Consider the following 7,136-nt stretch of genomic DNA (forward strand, 5'->3'; position numbering starts at 1 on the left):
TTTGGAACCCCTCTCCCTTTTTTGTGAGTAAATTTTGCTTTAAAAAGAGGGAAAATAGCTCATTTTGAGAGTGGAACCCTTTGAAAACCAAATTAATGGTAGAACCCCCTTTGAAAAATACCTAGATATCCGCCCCTTTAAAATCTACAACTCTATTTAGTATTCTTCAGGTTTTTTTCTTTTGATAATATACTTTTTATAATGTAAATGACTTGTCCAATATGTGATATGTTTTGCTTGAATTATCAAGAGACTTTCTGCTGTCTTTAGGAAATTGGAGCGTTGATTTTTGCGTCAGTCTGTGAAATATATTAGCATTAGTTGCCGTGCAAGATGAATACCCAGACCGTGATCACGTGGATTTGTTATTTGCCTTGAATGTTTTCGAGTGTCATTTTATAGAATGCTGATGACGAAACCTGAAAATCCAAAGGTTTCAGACACAATTTTCACACTGAAGACAAATCTAGAAATTTTCAAAGGAGGAGGGAGTACAACCACCTGTTTTTACCACAAAAAAGGGAGGAGGCAAGATCAGATGAAGAATCGAAAATGGCAAAACAAAATCTTTAAATGTTTAGTCAAACGAAGGTTGCAAACCTCCAACTCCTCTAGATCTGCCCCCGTGCCAGCAAAGTGAACGCTAGCTCTCTGTCATATTCGATAACAACGAAAGCATTGTCAAGCATATTCACAATAATGTGCATTTAGCCACATAGAAGATTGCAGTAACAAACTCGGACAATCAAACAAAAACTTTCTCTGCAATTTTTTGTCCATTGTCCACCTTTGAATTCCGCCATATAACAATAAAATGGTGTCCATGACCCTTTAAATCTTATTTTGTAACAATGTATAGCTCTTTAGAGGAAGACCACTTTGATTTTAAAAAGGAAGTAGAAAATAATATTAGTAACATTATCATGGAATGCGAACTTGATGTTGGTGACTTATCGGGTGGTCAAATAGAATTGAAGGTACTCACATCAGTTATATTAATCGATTGTACAAGATAATTTTTAACTCGTATGGAGACGTGGTGACGTCTCCATTGCCGGTGAAGGGCTGCAGAATTAAGGCCTATGCTCGGCGCTTACGGCCTTTGAGCAGGGAGGCGTCTTTATGTGCCACACCTGTTGTGACACGGGACATCCGTTTTTAAGGTCTCGTACTATTTCTAATGAATGTAAACGGGTTTAATGTAGTAATTATTTTACGCTATACAAGGGCGTATATGAAAATATTAAGAAATCTCTGTGTTTTTATTTCTCATATTTTTAAGATTGTTTGTTGTTCTTCGTAATTGTTCTTCTGCTACCCCTTAAACGCATTACTATTATGTTTATTTTTACATACATTGTATTTCATGTTTCCCTCTGGTAACTAAGAAAGCTGTATTATTCCATATATGAATCTCTGATGATTTTTCTTGCATGCACATTGCATTATATTTATTGTACCTCATGTACCGTTTAACATGGTTTGAGCGAAATAAATTGAATTGAATTGGCGACAAATTGAAAGACCTGTCGAAACCCCTTTGGTCATGCTTTTTCGAGATATGAAAGGTGAAGATGACGAACAGTGATCAATCTCATAACTCCTATAAGCAATACAAAATAGATAGTTGGGCAAAGACGGACCCCTGGACACACCAGAGGTGGGATCAGGTGCCTAGGAGGAATAAGCATCCCCTGTTGACCGGTTAAACCCGCCGTGAGCCCTATATCTTGTTCAGGTAAACGGATTTATCCGCAGTCAAAATCAGTGTGTCAAGAATGGCTTAACAATCGGTATGAAACATCTCAGACAACATTTTACCCAATGATAGGTTGTATTGACGAACTAGATCGTTATAACGACCATAGAATTTGCGAAATGCTGACTTCAATCGAGACTGTTGAAACCCCTGTACCATCAACTTGTTTGTCAGTAGCTTACCTCGATTTAAAAACTTACTATACACAGAACTATTTGAGAAACTATTTCTCTCTCGTATTTCAGATTCACCTTTAGTGTCTAAGCAATATCTAAATGCCCAACAACAAGGTTTTCAAAAATAATAAAAAATTATTTAACTGCATCATTCAATCTCCAAGAAATATTTTCCATAATATAGATTAGGGCAACAATATCTATGTTAGTTTTCTGGTACTATTAAGGCATTTAACCCTTGTTAAAATTACCTAATCTTGGAATAAAAGGCAAAACCTGGTCATAGATCATCTACAATTGTCATCAAAAAGTGTAGTTCCATCATTGTAAGTCATACTCAATTCAGGTGCTTCTCAGTCGACCAAGGTGTACGACAGGGAGGTGTTATGTCAACATGATTATACTTCTCTCTGGTATTGGATTAACCTCACTTGCCTTCAAGCCTTGCTAGAATAAGTGGCGATTTTCCTTTTAATGCGTCGGAATTATCGTGCATATTGAGATTCCTTGGGAGGTGAAATACCGTAGATGATAACTCTCATTGACACCTTGGACAAACCAGCATTTCGTGGGAAATATTTTTTTAAAAAGGCTAGTTATCAGGAATTCAAAAATTTTGATAGGATAGAAAGAGCATGTGATAAAGGCCGAAAAAAATTTTCTCTTTTTTTTTATTTATCTATCCTTTATTCTATTTTTTTTTTTTTCACTATCTGACAAAAAAATCCCAGTTCCTTAAAACATTAAATATGTCACATTTTATATAAAACATTCGTTATGCCTACTGTACTTTGTGAACTCTGGAACAGTGTCTCGTTGTGATTGCCAAAACCTTTTCAGCAATGTGTGTGTAAATTCGAATTTCCGATATATGCGAGTCACGTTTTCATGTATTATCCATCAGCATAGAAATAGACACAAGAAATTTATTGTTTCTAGTGTAGCAGTCAGCCGAGTTCGATCGCCAGTGGCCAGAAAGCTCAGTTGGTAGAGCACCTGACTAGAGGTTCAGGGGACCCGGGTTCGAATCCCGGTCTGCTCCGTTGCATTTTCCCTTCATGTTACACTACCATGTTGAGCGAAAACATTTCAAACGCCCTACTAAAGAAAATTTTCCTCATGGGATTAATATTCTATCCTTTCCCAGGTATACAATGTACGTGATTTCATTCCAGACATTATCAAAACCTTACAAACATACAATCCCATCAATTATATTATAAGTATGTGGCTTGACAATGGATTCTTCCCCGATAGAACACCAGAAAGACAAAGCATGCAGCTCCCGATTTCTATTTGTGCTTAATTACCGCCATTATACGAGAACAGTGGTGGGACATCACCATTACTATAGTCACTGTGTTGAATTCTGTGTACTTGGGGAATCCGAGTGGTACTTGATACTTCTTTTGGCCCAACATTTACACCTTTATGGATGCTACTTATTTTCAAACAGGTGCGAGGCGCGTCGGTTCTATACACATGTCCAGTGACTGTTCTCTCGGTCTAACTGCATGTACTCAATCTTTTGTGTATACAACTAGTATCGTTTTCTTTCCTGCTTTGGTAATCTCATTTACATAGTTTTTCTCATTGTTCACCCACTGCAATACTAGCAAACTTCCATCATTTGTAATTACATATGTACATAAATGCATCATGTTCATTATCTCGTTTGGGAGGAAATAAGAAGCAAAGAATGACGGTCTATTTCATAACATGTTCACTCCTTTATCCAGTGGATAGCATCCATTATGTGATAGTTGGACTTTTTGTTTTATTATTTTACATTATACTTTGATTTAATTCAGATTCTCACTCATTCATTCGTGCTTGCATTCATTCATGCGCAGCGTTACTATCTTTAGTGTTTTGTGTGTGTGTGTGTTTAAATAAACCTAAACACCCCTATTTCTTATAATGGTTAAGTCCAGGTCCCAGGTATTGAATAGCCTAGGTGAGAGTATGTACATTTTTATAGGTAATGTATTGGGTTTAAATTTCTATTGACTGGTTATTTGTATTTTGGCCAATGGTAGACCCTGGCGGGAATTTCAGGATGCTTTCAGGTATTTTCTCAAAGTGAGTAGTTAGTGAGTTGTTAGACCGGTAGAAGAATAGTTTGTCTTACATAGGTGTGACTACTACATTTCATAAATCTAAAATTACTTGGATTGTTCTATACAACACCTTTACCTGTAAGTAAAATAAGCTATTTAAAATCTATAAAATTACTCATTTGATTCTATAAGTAATTAATGAATGAGAAAAGTTATATTTTAGATAAATTGCCAAACTTGTATGAAAGAGGAGAATGGAAGCTGCTAAATGTTATGAATATCTATTCAGCTATTGCAAGTTTTTGTTTTAATTCATGCATCCTTAAATAAGAAGGGTTTGTGAATATTGTTATAATTGATATTTTAATAGGTCAATATATAAAGCCCAGTTTTGAGCCAACACTGTATAGGGGCTAACTCGGTTCCATAAACCGGTATGTAATGTACATATGATTTACCTAATCTAATGACTATATTTTAATCACATAAATATTGTAAATTATAAATTAATGGCCTAAGCATTAATTTCTATTAATTGAATGTTCTGTGTATTTGTTATTGTTGAAATATGATGTCTTAGTATTGTTTATGTGTTGTCTGTATGTTTATATGTTGTCTTAGTATTGTCTGTGTGTTGTATGTTTATGTGTTGTCTTAGTATTGTCTATGTGTTGTATGTTTATATGATGGCTTAGTATTGTTTATGTGTTGTCTGTATGTTTATATGTTGTCTTAGTATTGTTTATGTGTTGTCTGTATGTTTATATGTTGTCTTAGTATTGTTTTTGTGTTGTATGTATGTTTATATGTTGTCTTAGTATTGTTTATGTGTTGTTTGTATGTTTATATGTTGTTTTAGTATTGTTTATGTGTTGTCTGTATGTTTATTTGTTGTCTTAGTATTATTTATGTGTTGTTTGTATGTTTATATGTTGTTTTAGTATTGTTTATGTGTTGTTTGTATGTTTATATGTTGTCTTAGTATTGTCTATGTGTTGTTTGTATGTTTATATGATGTCTTAGTATTGTCTATGTGTTGTTTATATGTTTATATGATGTCTTAGTATTGTCTATGTATTGTATGTATGTTTATATGATGTCTTAGTATTGTTTTTGTGTTGTCTGTATGTTTATATGTTGTCTTAGTATTGTTTATGTGTTGTTTGTATGTTTATATGTTGTCTTAGTATTGTTTTTGTGTTGTTTGTATGTTTATATGTTGCTTAGTATTGTCTATGTGTTGTTTGTATGTTTATATGTTGTCTTAGTATTGTTTATGTGTTGTTTGTATGTTTATTTGTTGTCTTAGTATTGTATATGTGTTGTTTGCATGTTTATATGATGTCTTAGTATTGTCTATGTGTTGTTTGTATGTTTATATGTTGTCTTAGTATTGTTTTTGTGTTGTTTGTATGTTTATATGATGTCTTAGTATTGTCTATGTGTTGTTTGTATGTTTATATGTTGTTTAGTATTGTCTATGTGTTGTTTGTATGTTTATATGTTGTCTTAGTATTGTCTATATGTTGTTTGTATGTTTATATGATGTCTTAGAATTGTCTATGTGTTGTTTGTATGTTTATATGATGTCTTAGTATTGTCTATGTGTTGTTTGTATATTTATATGTTGTCATTGTTTTAGGGTCATCACGTCTCATGTCATCTCATCTCGTCTATGTTTTATTCCGTGATTGATGAATAAATGAACTCACTACCCTACAACCATCTTGTGAAATTTATGTCCATGAACGGTTACAATTACATATATTTTAATTATTACTGTGTTTTCCGACGCCGCGAAATTTTCAAGAATACCGTTTTAAAGATCGATTAGGGTCTATTGTGTACAAGAATGACAGCTGCAAGGGGGATTCTTACGGACAAAAGATTAACAAATCAGTGCTCGCTAACATTTAGTTTTAAAAAATAACAACAGACTTGCTAACCAAATCCTGTAAATAACTGGCCTAGTTATGTGTTTTACGGACAACTTGGATATATTTCGACAATTCTTTCAAATTATTCAACAGCTTCACGACAATCCGGATCCGCCACTCCGTTTCAATTCACTTAAAAGACTTATAATTGTTCAAATTGCTACATTTCAAAACTAGTTTCATTTCATTACATGTATTTATATTTCTTTCAAATTACTAACAATTTTGGGTTCTACAGACAGATGCAATTTGCCTTTTATCAAAGGGATATTTGCATGTCCAGCTGAACTCTTTGAAACACCATGGCTTCATCACAGAGTTCGGACCCAAAACGGGATTAGCCCCTGTGAATGACTTCTGGAGAACCCAGGATAACTCGTGAACTCGTACCCAGGAGAACTTGTACCCGGAAATTTGGGTACGAGTTCTCCAAGAGAAGTCGTACCCATCAATATCTGGGTACGAGGTCTCCTGGAGAAAAACTTTGTTATTTTATCAAATAGAAATGTGGGTACGAGTTCTCCTAAAGAAAAACAATTGTATTATAAAAATCTGGGTACGAGTTCTCCTACAGAAAAAAAAACTTTATCATTTCTGTCATAAAAATCTGGGTACGAGTTCTCCATGTGCCGAAGAATAGAGGTACGCTATAAAAATACAATGTCGCAGGTTTAAAATTGGTGTTTAATTGCAATAATTATACTAATTATCGTCTCAAGCCAATCGGCAATTCAAATAAAAAAAAAACAACAAACAGGTATGATCATTGTATTTACTTTTTGTTTTCAATGGAAAGGCATGTTCATAGTCAATTATGTATAATGTATGAAATCCTCGATTTTTTCAAGGAGAAATTGTACCCAGATTCCAATACCTAAAATGGTACAATTCTTAATGAGATAAACTCGTATCAAAATTTTGATTACTATATAATGACAAACTTTTTCTCCAGGAGATTTATATAACAAAGACTGTTTTTCTCCATGAGAATCCATTTAATAAAATGATGAAGTTTTTTTTTTCTCCGGAAGAACTCGTACCTAGATTTTCATAACATTTTTTCCCCAGGAGAACTCGTACCCAGATTTTTATGACAGAAATGACAAAGTTTTTCTCCAGGAGAACTCGTACGCAGAATTTTATAATACAATATTGACAAGTTTTTCTTTAGGAGACTCGTACCCACATTTCTATTTGATGAAAT

The sequence above is a fragment of the Ostrea edulis genome, chromosome 8, assembly GCF_947568905.1.
Source record: "Ostrea edulis chromosome 8, xbOstEdul1.1, whole genome shotgun sequence".
Classification (NCBI taxonomy): Eukaryota; Metazoa; Mollusca; class Bivalvia; order Ostreida; family Ostreidae; genus Ostrea; species Ostrea edulis.